Below are 23230 nucleotides of genomic sequence, written 5' to 3' on the forward strand. Positions count from 1 at the left end.
TGATTGAGATCTGGCTCTGAAATGTTCCTGGTGGGCATCAGGGATAGTGGTTACCATAGCAACAAAGTGATATGTTGAGTCAGAGACTCCTGCTATGCAGAGTGGACACTAGGCATGTTTGCTGGCAGAAAGTTACAGATTAAAGAGCAGGTTTCTCCTGGCCTCAACGTGAGACAAATTGGCAAAAGAAATTTATGTAGTGCCAGAAGAAAAGATTTCCTGAAGAAAGTAATGAAAAATGTTAGCAGAGTTCAGCATCCAAAATTTCACCCTAGGTGTTTCTATTTTCCCTCTTCCCACATTCTTAGTGAGCCTGAGTTACTGCACTGGCCTGATGCAGGTTAGTTCTCTATAGAATATGTCTAGTCTATCACTTAAATGGCTGCATTCTTATCTTTCCTCTCTATCACCTTCCCAACATTCCCTGCAAAAGGAAATGGTAACTACTTAATAAAACGAATGTAGGGCTTTGAGCGCTTGATGATACATACCATGCTTTATAGGGTTTGTCCCTAGACTGGTGGTTTTAGTTGTTTGTGATTACCAAATTCCACCACAGCCCCCTTGGTAAAGAGTTCCTTTCATGAGCATCTAAAAGACTTCTTAGGCCTGGCTTATTCAGAGCTGAATGATCTTTAACTCCAAAGCTAGATCTTCCCGTATTCTCCCCATCTTAGCTGATCATAACCTGTTAAAACTTATTTTATGTGAGTACATCATTGCTCTCTTCAGACACACCAGAAGATAGTGTTGGATCCCATTACAGATGGTTGTGAGCCACAATGTGGTTGCTGGGAATTGAACTTGGGACTTCTGGAAGAGAAGTCAGTGCTCTTAACTGCTGAGGCATTTCTCTAGCCCCATAATCATAACTTTTTCATTTCAGTTACTCAGACCCTTGGAGTCACCCTTGACCTGTGGTATGTTCACACTCTATCACCAGTTTTCTACGGCATCATCAAAATCACTATAGAAGAGTTTTTACTTCCCAGTGTGGTCCAGAGACCATCTATGATCCCAACCTCTGTGCTGTCTGTGCTTCTATCTTTGCTCCCCACAGTGGGCTGAACATGGTGCCCCAAAGCATACAATTGAGTTTTAATTCCCAGTACCTTGATTGTGGAGTTATTAAAACCTTTGCAGATACAGTTGAGAGTCAAGATAAGATGAAATAATATAGGATTCGATCAAATCTAAACCCAAGAGCTGGTACTCTTACAACAGAAGAGAGGAGAAAGCAAGAACTGAAGCACCTCAGAGATGGCCTCATGAAGGCAGATCAGAGATTGAAGTGACATGGCTACAAGCCTGTGATACCAGGGATTGCCAAAACTATCAGGATCTTAGAGGCAGGAGGGGGAGAATCTCTGTAGAGCTCTCAGGAGTATTGTGATCCTTCAATGACCCTGCTTTGGACTGGACTGAATAACTGTCTCGTTTGAAGCAGAAAATATATAGTACTCTATTTTAGCAGCTTAGGGAATTAATACACTACAGTCTACAACCAGAGGGACCCTCTACAAGTCACAGTCAGTTAGACCATGCTGTTGTGGGTGAGATTTACTACAACACCATGAAGACTCTCTAACATCTCCAGTGACTTCCTTCTTCCAGCTAAAAAGCTAAATGCCCAGCAGTGGCAGCTGTGAGCTCATCACTGCACTCACACTGCCTCCTTGCAATCCCCCAGCAGCCCATTCATCCCTGCTTTGGAGCATTTATACCAACAGTCTCAATGCCTAGAACCTTCTTTATCTGATCATTTTATGGATGGAGGCTCCCAAGTTCAATTCTGTCTTTACCTAAACATGAACATCTTACGAAGATGCCCCCTTCTTTAAACCACACACCTTCTGTCAGTTGCCAAGGTCCAGGCTCAGTATCTCCTGCCCACCTTTGTTTCCCTGCAAAGCATCCAACTTCTCTAATGTATCCCATTACCATGACAGTGCTATATTGCCATCTCTGATGACTAAAACATGAAGTTCATCCCAATAAAGAGCTCGGTCTGTTAACAGATACATCCCCTCTAAGTGCCTGCAAATCACAGGTGATAAATCAATATTCACAGGGTGAATTCACAGGAAAATGCAGGACCTGTGATGCTTTGCCAGCCTTGGATTTACACTATGGTGACCCCATTGTTATTTGGACGGTTGCACAGAAAATCTGCTGGTAATCCCAACTAAATGATAATAATTGTCTATTTCTCATCTTTAGATATGCATGCATATAATTTTAAACTTAATAAGTTTTCAACATAATTATTGGCAAAACAAAAAGTCATGCAGGTGTCAATAAATAATAAATAAACAATAAATGACATTAGTGATTCTGAGACATTCTTGTTTAAAGAAAGTACTAAGTACTTCAAAGCTTCTCTTGATCATGTCAGGATGGACCCACTCCAACCTCCATATTACCTATAATTAAATATTATTGAACAGTTGAAGATACAGATTAGATGTCCTCAACAGTTGCCAGCCATGAAACATCATAGGCTAAAACATTTAATCCTTAAGCATAAATTAAAATTGCAAACTACTTAGGTAAAAAATGAGATCATGAATCAGCTGCTTAGATAATTTTCCTATCTGCCAACATTGCCCAGGAGAAGAATTGTGCACACGCATACAATTCACGCAGAAATGCAATTAACTTTGGCAGAAAATTAGTTGAACATATACTATATACTGGCAAAAATGTGAAGACAACAGCTGTTTCATTTTTAGGTTAACTATAAACAATATTTTACTTCTCAAGTCATTGGAAATTGTAGAAGTGATCAAATAAACACACACCCAGTTAGTGATTAAGAGCACATATTGCTCTTGCATAGGACTCAAGTTCAGTTCCCAGCACATATATAGGGTGACTCATGGCCTGTTAACTCCAGCTCCAGGAGATGTGACACTCTCTTTTGGCCTCCTTAGGCATTGTACTCACATGTATAAGCTCCCCTAAACACACACACACACACACACACACTTCATAGTAAAAATAAAGTCTTCAAAAATAAAGCAAAGAATGCAAATAATTTGGTCTTGGGAGCAGGCTTAGTTAGTAAATTCTTGCTGTGCAAGCATAAGGACTTGAATTTGATCCCCAGCACAGCCAGGCACAGTAACATATGCCTGAAATCTCAGCATTGGGTAGGCAGAGAAAAAGGACTCCTGGTGGGCCAACTAGTATAGCCAAATTTCTGAGCTCCAGATTTAGTGAGAGAGAGATTGTCTGAAAAACCAAGGAGGAGAATGATTGGGGAAGGCACCTAACCTTTACCTCTGTCCACCACAGATGCACCTGAACACACATGTGCAAACACACACACACACACACACACACACACACACACACCATACTCTCCACTTTGTCCTAACTGCCTTTTCTTGATGTCAGTGCCTTCAGAGCTGCAGGTCCAAGCTTCACAGGTTTGTTTTAGGCTATTCTGGACTTTTCATTCCAGAGAAATAGTTTTGATAATGTAATGAACTCTAGGGCCTGCTTCAGGAGTTGAGGGAAGAGGGTAAATATTAATTCAGCACAATTATAGCAACCATCGTGGTAAAATACAAAATGGTAGAATAATATTATGTAAGAGAATTTGCCCAGCCAATAATCCTCATATAACATGAGGTGGAGGGCCCATTGGCCTGGTAACTGTGCACAAATGATTTTGCCTTTTCTGTGTATCTAACTAGAAGTTTGTCTGTCTGTTGATAAATGTTCACAAGATCTCATAGCATGATAACAACCATTTTCCCTCACTTTAACCTGAAAGGATTGATAAAACTTCCAAATTCTTGGCAATATGATGAGTCCAAACAACTCTCCAGGATCTAGAGATCCTTGAAATCCATTATAAAGTTCCTGAGAGTAGCTCATCTCCTTTTACTCCTTTTACTCCAACTCTCTCACAACCCCATGCCCATATAATGGGATATATACTAAGAATACATTTGTATGTATGCATGTACATATGTATGTATGTATGCATGTATGTATGCATGTACATATGTATCCTCTATTCCTAGCACCCATCTCCTTTTTCATGTGATCTCTTCAGCTAACAATGCTTTCCATGTGCGTTCTACCTCTAGCACTCACAATTAAGCTTTACTATCTTTCTTTTTTATAAGATTTATTTTCTTATATATTTTAGGGCTTTGTCTACATGCATCTCTGCACACCAGAAGAGGGCATCAGATTCCATTATAGATGTTTCTGAGCTTCCATGTGGGTGTTGGGAATTAGAATCTCTGGAAAAACAGTCAGTATTCTTAACCATTGAGCCACCTCTCCATCCCCTCATTATCTTTATATTCACTACTGTCAACATGCTCCAATCTATTCCTGTACCCTACATAGCCAGGAACAACCTGATGCCATGGTTTAATTCATCTAGATTCTTAAAGTCCTTTTCATTAAACTTCTAATGTCAAATGCAGTCTGCAAAGGTGACAACCAATAATACTCTGTTCCTGTGAAGACATATCATTCCTTTGATGTATTTATCAATACTTAATGTTTGGCTGTCTTTTTGTGACTTCAGTAGAGTCAGTTTAATAAACACTCTTCCTGTTCTGAATCTTTACAAGAATAATCAAAGAGCCTTATCATCCTGGGTATTCCAACTGAGGCATCAGGCATGAGTAAAGCAAATTTGCCATTCTAGTTTCTAAGTGTGGCCATATGAGCAGTACCATGTGGTACAGAACCACCAATATGATAGCTGACAACCATTGTTTCATGACACTAGGTTATGAGCTGAACTATTTCTCAGCAATAGATAACTAAACATTCAATATCATGTACTACACTTACAAGTATTTGTGTCTAATTGCCTGTGATGTTGGACTTTCTACAGATAACAGCAGTAACATCTTTCCTCACTACACTCTTCTGCTGTATGGACTTACTATACCTTGAAAACCCTGAAACTCAATTTACCCTCTTTTGTATTTGGAATGATCCTATGGACTTGTTTGTAACAACATTACATAGAGCTAATAATGCATGACTTCCATTGTTAGTTCAAGAGATCTTTGCCTTCTACTTTGAGTCCCCTCGCTCCCCCCTGTACTTCTTTTGGATTTCAGCAACCATGCTAGGAAAAACTAAGCTTCTTGGACAGACCATAAGTAGAGGCTCCACCCAACACCTACAATCAAGCCCCACTGACTATTTTAGTCCAGAAACCAAACCATGAGGGAGAGGAAAGACGCTAGGTATTCCCAATAGAGGGGAGATTCCTAAGAAGCCTTGTCTGAACCCCTGGCAATAGAATCTCAAAGCAAAGCAGATTGTAATTTTATGTTACAGAAATCAAGGGGAGTTTGCTATTAGTCAACCGATATCTAGAGTGCCTCCCAGTGGGACAGGCTTCCTCAGAATTGTATTCCACTTGGTAGCATGATTCCTGAGCCATGAAGAAGACACTCATCAAATACGTATCTGAGTATGCCTTGGCTGCTAGTTTTCTGTGTGTTTGCTTATTACATACAATTTTGGACACTTTTACATTTAAGTTATATAGGGAAAGAATGTGCAGACTAGGTGGGTCATTCTGTTTTCAGAATTTGTGCCAAGTCAACTTTTCCCCTTTTTTTTCTTCATTATATGAAATCTTATGAAGAAGTTGGACCTAGAAAACTAAAATGGAATAAAATAAAGGAAAGAATTCAGTACATTGAAAGTCAGTCCAATTCAGTTAAATGCAGGTCATTTGTTCCCTTTTCCAAGTTGTTCATCTTGTGCTCCCTCTTCCATTTTATAGGAGGGAAAGTATTTCTAAATGTCCTGTATGATCATGGCTTTTCTTTCTCCTACAAAATCCAAATTAATACTAAAATGCTGCTCAGCACAATTCTTCAGTTGCTTAACTCAATAAAATGTCTATAACATTGAAAAGTATTTTTAAAAATATGTCTTAAAAGCCAATATATGGTAACTGCCTTTCCTTGAGAGCTCACTGGATTTTCCAGCTTTTTCAGGAAATGAGGTACTCAGGTGAATTTTCCAGATAGCCTCCTCCTCCTCCTCAGAGGACTTAAAAAGTCCATAAATCTTCTACCATGTGGAGTCAGTTACCCCTGCAGTACCCTAACTGAATGAACATAGCCTGACCAACCCTTGTAGCATCAGTAAATCAGAGGTTTAGAAGCTTCCAGTTTAAAATTCCACCAAGACTAATGGCTACGTACACAGACCTGAGAGCTCACTGAAGCAAACCCTGCTAAGAATATATCCATGGAAAGTAGTTCAAGTCTATTAAACCCCCTCCTAGCTTCCACATCATTTCTTTAGAAATGTAGATTGTATAGGACTGGTCCCATGGGCCAAGGCCGCAAGTTCATTTCAGTTCTTGACAGCCTGATTGTGGGATAGGGATGTCAAAGTTCTCTGGCCACACTGATCCAGATAATAGTTAAAGTGCTGTCTCAGAATTTCCCAATATGCACATGAAAATGTTCTGTGCAGAGATTTTTATGTGTTTCTTTCACCATGATCCCATTAGCCAGGTTCTTGTTGATAGCATTAAGTATTTGGCTCTCAACTTATCTACCCATATAACAGCTATGTGTGTGTCAGGCCCAGATTAATGCTGAGAACAGAAAAATGAACAACTCAAGTCTTCTCACTATAGAAAACTTGTCTATCAAGAATGAGAGGCAAGCAATTTTTTCTAGGAACTTTGGGTCATTTGCTTTCATATTGCCTGTGGATCCCTTCAAATACTACTGCAGACTTGAATTGTGTCAAAGACCCCATGGCCCACAAAATCAAACTTATTTACTGTTGGAGTAGAAGGCTTATGGGAGAAGTTTCATGACAGCTACAATAAGTTATGAATGTAATAATAGCAGCAAGGGGTGGGGTGGGGTGGGCAGGGTCCTGTAAAGAAGAGGATAGGTTTTCAGGAAGCATCTTGAAAAGAAGTGCTTGAGCTATGTGCTGTAGAGCGGGCAGACTTCCATTCCATGAGAATTGGTTTGCTTTTCAACGGGGTTCTTCTGAGGGTAGCACAATAATGGGCCAAGGCAACTAAAGACAGAGGGAGAGGGAAGACTGAATAGGCACCAGGTGGGATTCTATTCTGTCAGCAATGAGGATGCAACAAAGGGTTTTAAGCAGAAGACTCATGATAGAGACAACAGACTTAAGGGTGCATGCAGAAAACCCAATGAAGAGTCTATTGCAATAAGCTGAGCAAGAGATGATGACTAAGGACAAAACCAGTGGTTCAGGGGACTGCAAAAAGTCACGGGTCTTAGGGAAACAGAATTAGCAATGATGACTCTGTGCAGCATAACTCCTAGTGACCAATCTTTTCTGGTCAAATATACCCCTAAACACAAGAAAAAGGATTGGTACTTACCTGTGGGGTTGTAAAAAGGCAAATCTTTGGTAAAGCATTCTTTTAAATGGCATTGTTCAATGGCAACCGGTGACTCTTGTTTGCCACAGGGACACATTTACTATTTGATTATTTGCACCTTTCTTGCTGTTCGCTGTCTCTGAGGCTGTGCTTCTAGTGAGGCAAACAGTGATGAGTGTAACCAGCCCTTTTATATCTCGATGGTCACTGATACAAGTCCTGACTCATTCGCTTAGTAGCTCTGTGTCCTTGGGCAAGTTATTTGACCCTTTAAAAATTAATTTACATTTTATTTTAATAACTAAGTGGTAGTTTTCATTCCACAATTTTCATACATATATGCCATGCTCTTTACTCATATGCCCTCTCTTGCTTCTTTCTCCCTCCTGCTAGTCTTCTTCCTTCAAAATAGTTTCTCTTCTGCTTTCATGTCAGATAGATAGATGGTAGAGATAGATAGATAGATAGATGATAGATAGATAGATAGATAGATAGATAGATAGATAGATAGATAGATAGATGTTAGATAAAGACAGACAGAAAGATAGATGATAGATAACTGATAGATAAGTAGATGGTATAGGCTGATAGAATCGACAATAATAGACTTCTAACTAGTAGACACCAAATCTGAAAGTTCCATGAATTCCCAATAGTGCCAACAATCAGAGCTCAAGTCTTGAACATATGAACCTTTGGGGATAGTCAAAACCCAAGCCATGATTCTTTTAAACAACAGAAATGTAAGCTTGCCATCAGCACATAAAGGCATTTGTTACCACAACCTGGAAACCTGAATTCAAACTCCAGAATTCATACAGTGAAAGCAACTCTTGCAGATGGTGCTCTGTCTTCGATGTGTGCTGTAGCACATACACACATACATATAGACAGACAGACAGATAGACAGGCAGGCAGGCAGAGACATATATACACACACTACAGAAAAACTCAAAGTTGCATGGGTATCAAATGGGGAATGGTGCATATGATCAAAACACATTGTATGAAATTTCCGAAGAAATAATTTTTTTAAATGTACTTATGCTGCTGAGGTAACTGAATGGATAAAGGTACCTGCTGCCCAGCATAAAAACCTGTTCCATCATCAAAATCTACATAGAAGGAGAGGACCAACTCTCAATGGGGATCCTCAGACCTCCATGCACATTCCGTGGCATATGCACACACATGGGTGCCTGCACACACACAAACACACACACACACACTGGATACATCAGTAATAAANGTAAAAAAAAATTAAATGTGTTCCTCTGAGTTCTGGAGGCTTAGGAGTCAATATCAATGTACTGGTACATTTGGTGTCTGATGAGGGACCATTTTGATCTTTACCCACCTAAGTGACAAATAGAGATAAATAATTTTAAAACATTATTAAAGTGTAAGGAATGTCTCCTTGAAATATCTAAGTCCTTGTGAAATTTTGGTGGGTTTTTTTCTCAACCAACTACTTGAACAGTGTCATTCAATCAGTGCATTTGGTAACTCATTTCACCCATTTATAAATTCTGTGATTATCATTAGTATATGAAGTAAAAATTTCTGGTTTCTTTGGAGACTCGCTTGTGTCATGTGATGTTTTCCTGGAGGCTGTCTTATAAGAGGATGTTTTGTTGAAGCATACATATGAGAAGATGTTTTGCTGGAACTGACACTTGAGAGGGTACATAATATTTAGAAAGAAGATAAATACAATGGCACAGTCAGTGAGAGAATGCTCTTGCATTGCTAGCCATGCAATGCTTCACCGGTCTTCACTGATTACGCTCTCGCATTGGTACACCTTGCAACGCTTTACTGGTCTTTCCTGATCTTCACGTGTCATGACTTCATAGAGAGAAATGCACCAAAGACTTTTTATGGTATTCTGGCTGCTTCTTCCGACTCATGCCTCTTGGTTTCTTCTGGATCAAGCCACTGCTACTAATTTGTGTTTGTTTTGGAGTGGGCTTCTGCTATCCTGACAATGAAGACTAGAATATGCCATGTACTTTGAAAAATACCTTTCAAGTGCTCTTCTTACTACTCTGACTCCTGCCCCTGTACTTCTAGGAGCTTATGAAACACTGGATGAACAGACTTACAGAAAATACAGAAAAAGTCTTATGTACTGAAATGTTACATTATACAGTTATCTATAGGGGTCTGCCTGGAAACATTGAGTATTTCTATGGATTCCACATAAACCACTTCACCTCATCCACACAATGAGCTTATCTTACCCTGTTCTTGGGCTGTGCACAGGGCCATGTGTTATCCAGGGCTTTCTTCTGAGTCTCAATTTGGCAACTAGTTTACTGCATCCCCATAGCATTCTCACAGAAAGATTTGGTCCACATGACCTGGATGTTTCTCTCAAATCCACTGAAGGTCCCATCTGTCCTCTCTGCTACTGTCATTTGTGTGGCCTGGATGCTTCTCTCATAGCCAATGAAGGTCCCGTCTGTCCTCTCTGCTGCTGTCATTTGGCTTCCCGAGCCCCATCCATTTGCCTTTGTCACATATGCAGACATGTCGGGCTTTCCCATTTTCATTTTTCTTAGCATAAACCGGCTTAAGAGTGCTTATTAAAAGGGGTAGAGAAATAGCCAGCAAAAAGAAGTTAGAGATTATTAAAAGGAAATCATGGATACAGCCAAGTCTCAGAAGAAACAAGGGACATGGGGGTTCCAGTGCAGGAAATTTATCTTTAGATGTGACAGGAGAAGGTAAGAGAAAGATGTGGGCTCGAGTGAGAACTCATTATAGAATCTGTTCATTTTTAGTGGAAGAAGAAAGAACCATTGTGTGTAACAGAGTCCTCCAAAATGGAAACATTCTCTCCCAGGGAATCTCCTTAAGATAAACAACTCAAAATGGCTTCAGGAAGTCCCCGAAACTGACCAAATTCACTAGGCCACTCCCTCCTACAGCAAACAAGCCCTGCTGCTAAAAGTAATGCACAGCTAAGCCAAGCTCCAAAGACTTGGGACAAACAAAGCTGCAAAGACTCTCAGACCAGGCTAGCTGCCTGCTTAGATCAACTGGCTCACTTAGAAAGGACATTCTCCACCCCCACTGAGCTGCCTCCTGGCTGTGCAGTGTGTTCCAGGTGCCCAGCTCTGTGAGCTGTCACTCATGCTGGCGTGGGCTTTGGTGATGCAGCTGTCTCTGAGTCATTTCTGCTTCTGTAAGTAACCCATTACCCATATTCCTGTAGATAACCCCAATAAAACTCACTTGTTTACCAAATTAGAATTTGGTAGTATGCATAGTTTGGTCTGACATGGTCTCTGAATTCTGAGGTGAGTAGATGTGTGTGTTGTGGCTCCCAGGAAATGTTTTGTCACAAAACGGAACCTTCTGAAGCTGCTTGTGGTCAAAAGTCATAGAGAAAATTAAGGAGCGGGTGTTGAGGAGAATTGAAGAATGAACTACTTGGAGCTAAGAGTTAAAGTGATGACCATAACCAAAAGACGTCCTGCAATTACCATGTCCTTGCTATGGTAACTTGAGCCACTTCTAGAGGCTTTGGATCATCATTAACATCTGAAATAGTCCAAGTTTAACAGTTTGTGCCTGAAAGGCTAAGCCTCCATGCTCTGAACAGTGGTGCAACTTTCCCTAATAGACCCCATCCTGGAATAGCTTTCCACCACAGAACTGCGAAATCACCTCTGTCTGATTTAAAGTGAAGGAGACATAAGGTACTAAAAAGGGGGAAAAAAACTTGACATTTTCATAACATTTTTTCATTATGGGCATTATTCTGGTGTGTAGCCAAACACCAATCAGTTCTGGGTAGTGCCTACATTCCAAACCAACTCTGCAAGAATATATTAGCCTATGAACAATAAACTATCGTAATGTTCCTTTGTCTCAGCATCAGACCCTGAAGAATAGCACACCACTGTTCTCTTGATTATTTTCTCATAAACCTGAGGTGTTTGATTTATGCTTAAATATTTCCACATCGAAAAATATTCTGGTGTGTTATAATCAAGTTTTAATCTTCTAACAGGATGATACAGGGGAAATACTTAATCCATCAAAATAACTCCAAACCATGTGCTTTTTCAATCACAATCCTCCCCCCAACAATGGCATATAGTTTCCATGATGTTTGGACTGCAAACGGCTTTGCAATTTATGGCCACTGGCTCATTTCCAGTTCNCCGAGATGTCCATACTGTACTCATGCCATCCTGCAAACGTTCCTTGGCAAAATTTCACAAGGGTGTCCGTGGGTACGGGTCAGTGGGAGATTTCACAGGCACAGGGGTGTCTGTGGGTACAGGTCAGTGGGAGTAACGAGTAATCTTAAATAGAAATCAGTTTTAAACTCTTGTTCCAAGCGCCTTGATAATTCATCATAATCCTGGTTTTGAATGGAAAGAGAAACCTAATGGAAAAAGAAACAAAAATCAAGCAAGAGCTCACCTAGAGCCAGGTATTTTGCATATCCTTATGCATTTAAATTCAGGAAATTATCACACACAGAAAAAGAAGGCTTGGTTTCATAGCTTACATAAACACTCAGCCAAGGATTAAATTCCAACTAGATCTGATTCGTGAGCCTGTGATCATTTTACTCCATTCCAATGATCCTTTTTTTTTCCTAAGGTATGAATGTATTTCTTGTATATAGTGATGGGTTTAATGAAAACAGTATCTTTTAAATATATAATGTACTTTGACCACAGCCAACCCCTCCACACCCTCTTTTTTACTCACTCCACTTCCCCACTTCTGCTCATCTCCTTCCTGCCCCACTTCCAGTTTCCATTTTGTGCTTTCACATCATGTGTATGTGTGTGTAGCTTTATATATACGTGTGTGTGTGTGTGAGTGTGTGTGTGTGTGTGTGTGTGTGTGTGTGTGTGTATTTGCCATCTAGGATCTGTAAGCCAGAGAAAATATGTGATACTTGTGTTCCCAATTCATGATTATCTCTAGATGAATCCACTTCCCAGCAAATGATACAATTTCGTTCTTCTTAATGACTGAGTCAAACACCATTTTCTATGTGCACCATATGTTTCTAAACCCATTCATCTCTTAATGGACATCTAATCTGGTACCATAATGAGACTGCTGTGACTGGTGCTATAGTAACATGGATGTGCAAGTATCTCTGTGGTATGTTGGCTTTGAGTCATCTTAGTATATAATTGAGAGCTGGATCATATGGTAGCTCTACTCTGAGGAACTTCCATGCTTATTTTGTATTTTACTGTAATTTACATTCCCACTGGCAGTGGATAAGTGTCCCCTTGTCCCCACATTCTGCTAAAATTTTTTGTTTCTTGTTTTCTGAAAAAATACCCATCTTGACTGGGATGAGATGGAATCTGAGTAGATACTAAACTGCATTTCCATAATGGCCGATGAATTTGAGCATTTTTCAACTGTCTATTGGCTGTTTATACTGCATCTCTTGAGAACTATTTGCTCATTTGCTATTTATTACTTGAATTGTTTAGTTGTCTATATTTGTTTTCAGTTCTTTATATATTCTAGATATTAATCTTCTGTAATATACCATTAATAATTATTTTAAAACCAGAATAAGTAGCTTTCAAAGTCTGTTAACCAAATTTTCATTAGAAACTTAATAGCTTTCATAGTGTACTTCTAAATTTCCTTACTAATACACAAGTTCAGTGAATTTGGGCTCCCAAGACAAAATGGAAGCATGTCTTCCATGGGCAGCATAAACACATTACATAGAAATAAACAAGCTCTTATAATAATCCAGATTTAAATTCAATCCAGATATTTTAAAAAGGGAAGGCATACATTATACTACATTCAATAACTAAAATTAAGTAAAAATTATCAGAGTAAATTTTCTAACCAAGTAGAGAATGACTGCCTTTGTCTCTGTTCTTTCTTTAGAATGTGAATGCAGACATTGTTGAATATGAAATACAAATAGAACATAATCCTCTAGTATCATTTATCTTTGAAGGTGCAAAGTAAAGCAGCCCCTTCACAGATTCCATTCTAGTAACTTATTTCAAGAAATCTATTTTTAAATAAATAGAGCATTTTCTATTAAGGAGAATAGCTTTCTCTCTAAAGTATATTATCCTCAAATTATTTTTACTTTTCAACCATGAAAGTAAATGTAACTGTGTGAATTAATAACTTGAAAATGTCTTTACTTCTTAATAAAATCAAAATTTTTAGAGATAAGTCTGCTTCCCCTTTAATCCCCCCCCCCTTTTTTTTTTTGGTTTTTGGAGACAGGGTTTCTCTATATAGCTCTGGATGTCCTGGAACTCACTTTGTAGACCAGGCTGGCCTCGAACTCAGAAATCCGCTTGCCTCTGCCTCCCAAGTGCTGGCATGCACCACCACACCCCGCTTAATCTTCCCTTTTATATATTACCTTAGGGAAAAATACAACAGCACAATAGTTTGAGGAACGGTACATGGTTTAATCTTTGAGATAAACAAATCGAAGCCACCAGTTATAAGCCATGCAAACTCATATGAGCTACATAATTTCTGTAAGGATCAAAAGTTTTCCTCTCTGAAACAGAGATCTTAGAACCATCTACACAGAATCTCTGTATGAGGTGTGTCACATATCAGTAGTCATATATATTACTGCCTGTCAGTCAACAATGGCCAGCGATTAGTTCTTCATTTCCAGTAGATAAAATTTATTCCTATGAACACTTGGAAATTCTAGAACACACAGCTATGTACACATTTTAATGTCATTATCAACACTATAGGTCAAATAGCCTTTACCTCAAATCTTTGGACTAGAAATTATTCCAGTTATAGGATATTTGTATATGCTTAGTGAGATCATCTGGAGGATAGGACCCAAGACTAAGTAAGCAATTCCTTTTTAAATACATTGATAGCCTGAAAGTGGTGTCATGAATTGTTGGCTTGTCTGCATTTGGATTATGACCACCCATCACGTGAGACCACGAGATGGGGAATTTCGATTTGGGTATATTTTGAACCTTTAATTTTTTGGTTAGGGACAGTCAACTCACATCATGACTTCTATAGAAGCAAAATTTGGAGCAATCTTCAGGGTTCTCCTTAACATTCTGAGACCATGAACAGCCTCTATACATATATTGAGACCTCAGGCCATCACAGCCTTAATGTTAGAAACCTCTCTGGATTTGTTCCATCTCATCACTTTTCTGTCATATCATTGCCTTTTTTCTTTCATCAACCAAATAAATCACATTTACTAAGCACTAGGCTTGATATTTTGAGAGTAGACAAAAGTCATGTAACTTAGACGTGATGCTAGAGGTTTTGGAATTTGTGGGAGAGTCCAGAACCCTGCCAAAGAAGCAGAGATTGTGGCTTAAGACAGTAGATTATTTAGTGTGAAACTTGAAGATATAAAGAAGTTTAAAGAATAGAAATAACTGAAAGTGAAAAAATTCTTTACATCACCTACCTCAAGACTGACTGACTGTCTCTGCCTTTTAAAGAATGTATTCTGAGAGTCAGCATTTCCAGAAGGTGGGATGTTTGTAATGTTTCACCTGGTGCCTGGGAGGAAGAAATTTAGGGAGTTTGAGCAGACATACTGCAGACAACTTTCAGAGACAAGGGAGAATCAGAAAGGCTGTGCCTTAGCCCTCAACAAAATTGATATTCACAATCGATGTTCCCCACCCAACTACTTGTGTGCACTAAGCAAAATGATTCCCTTTCACTTCCAACTTCACATTCAGCCAGGCTGAGTATACAAAAAGAACTACTGCCCTGCATAAAGAGTGTCAGATTCACTTGAAAATAGCCTATGATAGTTTTACTCTCACACCAAAATACTGTTTTCAGCCATTAAACAGCATAAAAATGTAGACTTGATATCTCTTTCCAGTCCCATTTCCAATGAGTATGCATTATAGTTCTCTCCTGTCCACTCTGGGGAATCATTTAGTAGCCCAGGCAAGCATATGACCACTTCTCTGAGTGTCCACCTTCTGTCACAGTGGGTACCGTCTAAAGGGGAGAAAAGAAATAGGGGCTTGAAAAGAGGAGTAATGGCATCATTACAGTCGGGGCAGAGGAGCCTTAGGTTAGGACTTGTACACGATATGTTGATGTTCTTGGTGGAAATTTCATTTTTAAAGATTTATTTATTTATTTGTGTGTGTGTGTGTGTGTGTGTGTGAAAGAGAAAGACACACACACACACACACACACACACAGATGCACTGAGTATCATTCTCTCCTACTTTCTATCTATTTCTTTGAAGCAGGGTCTCAGCCCTGACCCTGGGGCTTGTACTCTCTGGCTGGAACAGCAATCTCCATTGTTCATCCAGTCTTTGCCTTTATTGGAACTGGGTTATATGCACTTGAGGGACATCCAGCTTGTCTTCATGATTTCAAAATAAGTACTGTTAAGGCCTGAGCTGTCTTCTCCAGCTATCTTGGTAGAGATTTTCTACTCTTCTTCAGTAACCCAGTTACACTACTGAGCAATAGATTGAGCTGCCAATTTAGCTACGGAATGAAAGTTACTGCCAGAGTTTCATAATGACCTAAGAAATAAAGAATTGGGAAGGAATGAGAAAAAATAAAAGCTATCTGGAAAAATTAGGGAGGGAGGTGACCAACAGATCTATAAAAGTCTTAACCGTGAATTGTATCTTGGGTGTTCTGAGCTTTTGGGCTAATATCCACTTATCAGTGAGTGCATACCATGTGTGTTCTTTTTTGAATGGCTTACCACTATTAGAATGATATTTTCTAGTTCCATCCATTTGCTTAAGAATTTCATGAAGTCATTGTTTTTAATAGCTGAGTAGTATTCCATTGTGTAAATGTACCACATTTTCTGTATCCATTCTTCTGTTGAGGGACATCTGGGTTCTTTCCAGCTTCTGGCTATATAAATAAGGCTACTCTGAACATAGTGGAGCATGTGTCCTTATTACATGTTGGAGCATCTTCTGGGTATATGCTCAGAAATGGTATAGCTGGGTCCTCAGGTAGTACTATGTCAAGTTTTCTGAGGAAACATCAGACTGATTTCCAGAATGGTTGTACCAGCTTGCAATCCAGCCAGCAATGGAGGAGTGTTCCTCTTTCTCCACATACTTGCCAGCATCTGCTGTCACCTGAGTTTTTTATTTTAGCCATTCTGACTAGTGTAAGGTAGAATCTCAAGTTGTTTTGATTTGAATTTCCCAGATGACTAAGGATGTTGAACATTTCTTTAGGTGCTTCTCAGCCATTCAAATTTCCTCAATTGAGAATTTTCTGTTTAGCTCTGTTCCCCATTTTTAATAGGGTTATTTGGTTCTCTGGATTCTAACTTCTTGAGTTCTTTGTATATATTGGATATTAGCCCTCTATCAGATGTAAGGTTGGCAAAGATCTTTTCCCAATCTGTTGGTTGCTGTTTTGTCCTATGGACAGTGTCCTTTGCCTTATAGAAGCTTTTCAATTTTATGAGGTCCCATTTATCAATTCTTGATCTTAGAGCATAATTATTCTAAAGAAATATCCAGTCTTTTAAGTGTTTCTAAACAATAACAAAAAGGCAAGATTGTATTTCTAGTGGATAACATCTAAATACATAATACAAAGAAAGAAAGCAACTGGTGTGTTAGGATGTTGTCACAATGATGAACAGCAGAGAGAAACATGTTAAAAGAGAGGATTTATTTTGCTCATGGTTTGAAATGTTCCAGTCCAAGGTCAGTCAGATCTGAGATTGAGGTGAGGACACATTGTGGGTGTGGGAGCATGTGACAAGGGAGACTGCTTATGTCATGGCAGCCAGGAAGTGGAGTGGCAGGAAGAGGCTAAAATCAAGACAAGTGTTTTCCAGGTTGGGCCCTGAGGGCTTCCAAGTAGCCTTCAGCTTGTTTGCCACACTGCCCAGTAATGCTACCACACTGCAAACCCAGCAGGAGATTAATCCATTAGTGAGGTCAAATCCCTCAAAACCAAGGCTTTTCCTAAAACCCCATGAGCCTCTAGGAAACTTTTCATAACGCCAAAGGTCAAAGAAAATGACAGAAGCAAGTGACTAGCACCCAGCCTAGACCTCTAGGAGGGCTCCCAGAATATGAAAACAGGTTTGAGAGGAGCCTACTTATGATGTACTAGAACTCATATTAAAACAAAACAAAACAAAAACCATACAAATCCTACACACAGGGAAATATACTTAAGAAATTTAAGAACAATAATAAAGCATATTAACCTCACNTAGTGTTTCTATTACTGTACGAGAAAACTAAAAATTAAGTCTGTAATAGTCATTTTTAGAAATTTTTATTGGTTCTTTGTGAATTTCCTACCATGCACCCCAATCACATTCATCTCTCCCTCCCTTTGTAACCTGCCATCTATCCTTGCAGTCTCACCCCCAACAGAGAGAAAAAAATCTCATTGTGGAAGCTGTAGTGTGTCACAGTGTGTCCCACAGTTTATCTTTTGGTCCACATTTCTTTGCTTGCAAAAATTTATTGCAATGACACATTGATCTGGTATGAGGCCTCTGGTTTCTGCTATACAATCAAAACTGGAACCTTGCTGGGACTCCACTTGGATATCCTGTTGTTGCCCTATATCATGGAGATCCTACAACTTTGGATCTGTAGGACCAGCTCCTTCATGCACTCTAGCTGTTCATCTATGAGATAGATGTTGGTTAGGGCCAATTCAAAGCCCTGGATCCAGCCTTGAGAGGTATATGAGCTGGTCAGCCTGCCTGCTCTCACTCTCATGCCTTCAGGGCTGGTTCACAGCCACCCCCAAACTAGGGTAATCTTTACCAACCCCCAAACCAAGGCCATCTTTACCCTGCTGCCCAGGCAAGGTGCAGGGCCTACTCTCCTGCGTGTTGCAGCTGGTAAGGGACATGGCCAGTTCTCCCATTCACCCCAGGGAGAACTCTTACTCTGCCATAGATAATGAGGGCAAAAGGGAGAGAAGGGGATCTCTCCCTCAAGATGCCACTTCACAGTTGATAAGGGTCAGGCCTGGTTCTCCCACATGCACACATTCAAGGCAGCTTACCCGCAACTCCCACATCAAGGGCAGGCTCTACTCTGATGCCCAGGCAGAGTGCAGTATAGCTAGCTAGTCTTTGTCACTTTGTGGGTACTTCTTTTTCCTATCCTTTATCCCCCAAATTTTACCTCATAATGCTGGATAGGAGAGAATCAAAGATAGAGAGGAGAGAGGAATTAGGAAAAAACCCCAATTCTAATTTCTTTCCTTTAGTTTCTTTGACCACAGCTACTAACAAACTATAACCAACCTCCCTGAATGAGCAACAACCACCAACCCTGCCTATCAGCTCTAGAATTGATATACCCTCTGAAAAGTTCCCAAGTGCAAATGTCATATAATCACAGAATCTATCTTCAGCTGGCAAAACCATGCCTCTGCTAAAGCATGAGGCAAATCATAGTCACCTGCTTCGGACAGTCCAAAGCAGCCCCATATCCCCACACCTGGAATCAAAATGAAAACACATTCTTATAATATTTCTGTATTCTTTTAAGAAACCAAAATTCCAGAATTCTCATTATAGTATGGGTCTTACTCTCCTGAGTGCTGCAGCAGGTGAGGGGCAGGGCCCAGAGCCATCTCTCCTGCCTGCCTGCTACAGATGGCAAGGGTTCAGAATAAAGGAGGGCACCTCACCCTTGCCCACACTGCCACATGACAGACAAGTTGTAGAACCATCTCTTCCACATTGATACCTTCAGGACCCACTAACCTGAATCCCAGCCATTAGGGTCAGCTCTACTGTGCTGCCTATGTGAGGTACAGCACCTGTTCTCCCAAGTGCTGCAGCTGGTGATGATCCTGGCCAGCATTCCTGCTATCATGTACCTGCTATCATGACTCCTCACCCAGTCTGCCTGAGTGGCGTCTTGTAGGGGTCATCTGTCTTGGGTTCACTCATGCTCAAGGCCCAAGAGCCCAGGTCCAGTTCTCCTACCTGCTGCATATGGTGAGGTGGGGAGGGAAAGGAGGATCTCTCCCTCAATCATGCCACTGTAGAGGAGACAAATGGTAGGGCCAGCTCTTTCATGCTCATATCCTTGTGGCTAGCTCACCCAAAACCCTTGTGGTGTGCAGGACACACTCTCCCAAGTACTGCAGTTGGCTGTGGGTGGGGGTCACCTTTCCTGATCTCAAACCCTCAGACCAGCTCTCCCTTAATACCCAGATAAGGAGTGGGGCCAGTTTTACTCAACCTTCAAGACATCAGCATATCCTCGGGCAGCAGCCCAAACCAGGAATATTTGCTTAGCCTTTGGCTGTAACAGACTCCTGTTGCTGCAGGGCCACAGACCCAGATATAGCCCCTGTAGCCACACAGGCCAGGACCCTACCTTAATCCCAGGTGACATCACCCGCTACTCACAACAAAGTGTTCCTCGCTACCCTCAAGTCTCCAGTTCTGCCTCTCTTTATTGTGCCCACATCCTTCTGTCTCTCTGTGTTCCATTTCTCCACCACTGACTTGCTCCTCTTAGTGGTGCCTGGGGTCTCTGAGAGCCTGGGGTCATCTCAGGAGTGGCTTCATGAGTGTCACATCCTGACTATGCATTATGGCACAGGGCAGGAGTCATCTCAGTCCTAGTCTGCCGTGCCTCTGGCCTACAGAGCACCACACTGAACTCCCAGACTAGGCCCCATGGCAACAGTCTGGTGGTCATCTCAGGCTTACTCCTTACCCAGCCTGTCTAAGTAGCCCCTTGTAGGGGTCATCTGTCTTGGGTTCACTCATGCCCAAGGCCCAAGGTCCCAGGTCCAGTTCTTCTAGTCTTTGGCTTGCTCCCCATCCTGGGAGCCCATTCTGGCACCAATCTGGTGGTCATGCAAGCTCACTTTTTTCAGGGGATGTTAAGCTACTAATCAGTCAGATGTTCATAGATCAGAACCCTGCATAGACATAGCCTCTCTCCTCTCTGCCACCTATTGACGCACATGTGACACAGCAGCCACGCCTACAGTGCTGCAAGGGGCAGATGTAATAGTCATTTTAAACGCACAATATAGTAACTGACAGAAGAGCTTGATTTGCTACTGCAAAAGAGTGATCAGATTTTGTATTTGCCTTGAATACAGCCAAAGGTTTCTATGATGGAGCCATTTCATATTGCAATTTTAGACCATATCATTTGTTGCTTAGTGAATTATTTATTCATATATTACTTTTATTTATTTACCAATGACCACCATGTTCTAGTGTTTGAATCAGGTGTCAAGGTCTTGGCTTATGCCTCTGTTGAACTCCTCCAATAGTTATGTCCAGGAGATATGGGAAGGTCTGCAGAAGTGGAGTTCGTTCATAGGAACCTTTTTGACCCATTCGGATTTCCCTGTAGCTAGATGCTAGTAGTTCTCAGATCTTCCAATCAAAGCTATCAGGGAAGTCCTACAATTACCAGTGTGTGTGTGTGTGTGTGTGTGTGTGTGTGTGCGCGCGTGTGTGCGCGTGCGTGCGCACACACATACATATGCATGGGCATATGTAAACTAACAGACAGAAAGATCTCCTTAGACATAAACAACGTAGAATGTGGCCAGTTTTTTTCCTCTGGTTCCTCTGTTCTAGTTCTCTATCCATGTATCATCTCCACTCATATTTTTAAAGGTATAAAACTATAATAAGTCCTTATCTCTAATTAGTAGAAGTCACCAATTATTCAATAAATGTGAATTAAGTGGCTACTATTGCTACATCACATTCCTCTCTACCATAATTTTATTTGTTTTTGTTTAAATATTAGCCAGGTACACACTTACTACTAAATCTGAGCTCAAATATCGAGAGCAGTTGTGTCAGTAGTTATCTGTGCAACTGTAGGTAATTTCTTTCTGGGTCTTAATTTCTCCTGTTCAAGATACAGAGACTATGATACCGTCATGGGCAGAAGTGCCTTGAACTTATATGTTGACATTTTAATTCCCATTACCTCAGAGATGACTTAGAAGCAGATCTTTTAAATAATATGAAACCCTTAAGGTGGTACCTGATACATCCTGACTAGTGTTCTAAGAAGATGAGGTGAGGGTTTATGCATATAAAGACCATGTGAAGTGACAGGCAACCGCAAACCAAGGAGAGCAATATCAAGAGAAAGCAATTCTGCAGTACTTTGTTCTTGAACTCCTGGTCCCAGGACCTATGAAAAAATAAATTTCTAGTTTCAACCATGCAGTTTTTATTTTTATGGCAGTCACTTGGCAAATTGTTGTAGATGCAAACTGTGGCTTATGGCGGACCAGCTTTCCCCCCAAGAAAACTAAAAGTATAAAATATTTTGTGGCAACAAAATACACTTTTAAAATGCTTCATCACACATTGACTATCAACAACATTAGCAAACTAAGACCTACAAATAGCTTCTTAAGATTGCTTTTGAAGACTAAACTGTTCATATGAAGACCAAACTTCAAGGGTTCTTTGATATAGATTTCCATAGTCAACCATAATATATTAGAGTCTAAATCTTTGCTTGAATCCATCCCTGAGGTGAAACTTAGGAAAGCAATAGGTTTCTCTTATATTTAAGGCCAGCCACTGCAGCAACAGGATCCAGATGCCATCTACAACCTAGTGAGGTTCACATGCCCTGAAATAATGTAGAGACTATATTTAGTTGTTTTCTCAAAAGCTTACCTTTCTTCATTTCCTAGTAGTTCTACTGACATTGTCACAGGAATCTGAACTTTAACAAGTGATTTCTCAGTCATTATATGGCATATCTATTATAGCCTTCTGAACATTTCAATTTCCCTGGTCTAACAAGCTGACAAACTTTAAACAAAAGTGAGAAAACTAACTCTAAGACAAAGGCTTATAAATCTAAAGGAATGGGAAGGTGGTCTGGGGAAGGCTGTGAGGGTGGCACTTTTTTTTTATTAACTGCTAGACAGGAAATGAGGCTTAAAGTTTTGACTGGATGATGAGGGAGAGAGGAAGAGCGAGTGCGTAGGTGGATTTCAGAAACAACACAGAGAGGTTAAAGGCTGTACACTGAGAAATTGGTTTTAGTGCTAACTCTGTTACCAGTGACAGAAGCCAGTCATCCAACATCCTCTATGGCCACTAATCCATTTTTTAATTCCTGCACCACCTCAACAAAGAACACAGTCTTCCTTACACCCATATTATAACCTTTAAATGGCAAACTTAGGATTTGGTGGCCACCCCCAAACCATCTTCACTCATCTTGTTTTCAGACTTTCCCCAGCATCATGGCTACCCATGTCAGGTGGCAAATGCTCTGAGCAACATCAATAATGATGAAATAACTCAACAGTATTTGCATCCTGTTTTTACTGTGTGACCCATAGCAAGACAGGAACTTTCTGTGGAAGTGCGTTCAAAGAAAGTCCATTTGTATTAGGTCACTATGGTAACAGGACTGGCTCTGTTGACTGGTCATTTAATAACTTCCATAGCACTCGACTGCCTTCTAGTGAAATACTTCATTTCATTTGCCCATAATCCATCCCATCTCCTGCCCATCACACCTTTAATAACCTCACGTCACATCCTCATTAATTTTTCTCCCTCTACATCATAGAGCTTTATATTTTAATATTAGAGCCGGTCATCTTGTTAGCTTGATTTATTGTTTTCCTCTTTTGGAAAGTTCGAACTCTGTTTCTATGTACTATAAATAACAAAGACTGGATTGGATTGAGTAACAAAGCTGTAATTCAGGCTTGGGACTTTGCTGCCATTCCTAAGGCCTCAGCCACACCCCTAGGGATGTGATGTCAGAAGAAGCTGGTGACTGAGTTACAACCCTGCAGTCAATCAAGGCTTTATGCTATTCAAAGTATTTCAATAAATGACAAGTTATTAAT

General features: G+C 40.3%; 1 non-coding gene across 1 annotated transcript; it reads right to left on the minus strand.

Annotated features, from left to right (window-relative positions):
* Positions 1-20247: 20247 nt before the first annotated feature.
* LOC115032043 lies at positions 20248-20377 on the minus strand. Its single transcript, XR_003837690.1, has one exon. It is a non-coding gene; the product is annotated as a small nucleolar RNA SNORA17 (small nucleolar RNA).
* Positions 20378-23230: the final 2853 nt, after the last annotated feature.

Source organism: Mus caroli, chromosome 9, assembly GCF_900094665.2.
Source record: "Mus caroli chromosome 9, CAROLI_EIJ_v1.1, whole genome shotgun sequence".
Classification (NCBI taxonomy): Eukaryota; Metazoa; Chordata; class Mammalia; order Rodentia; family Muridae; genus Mus; species Mus caroli.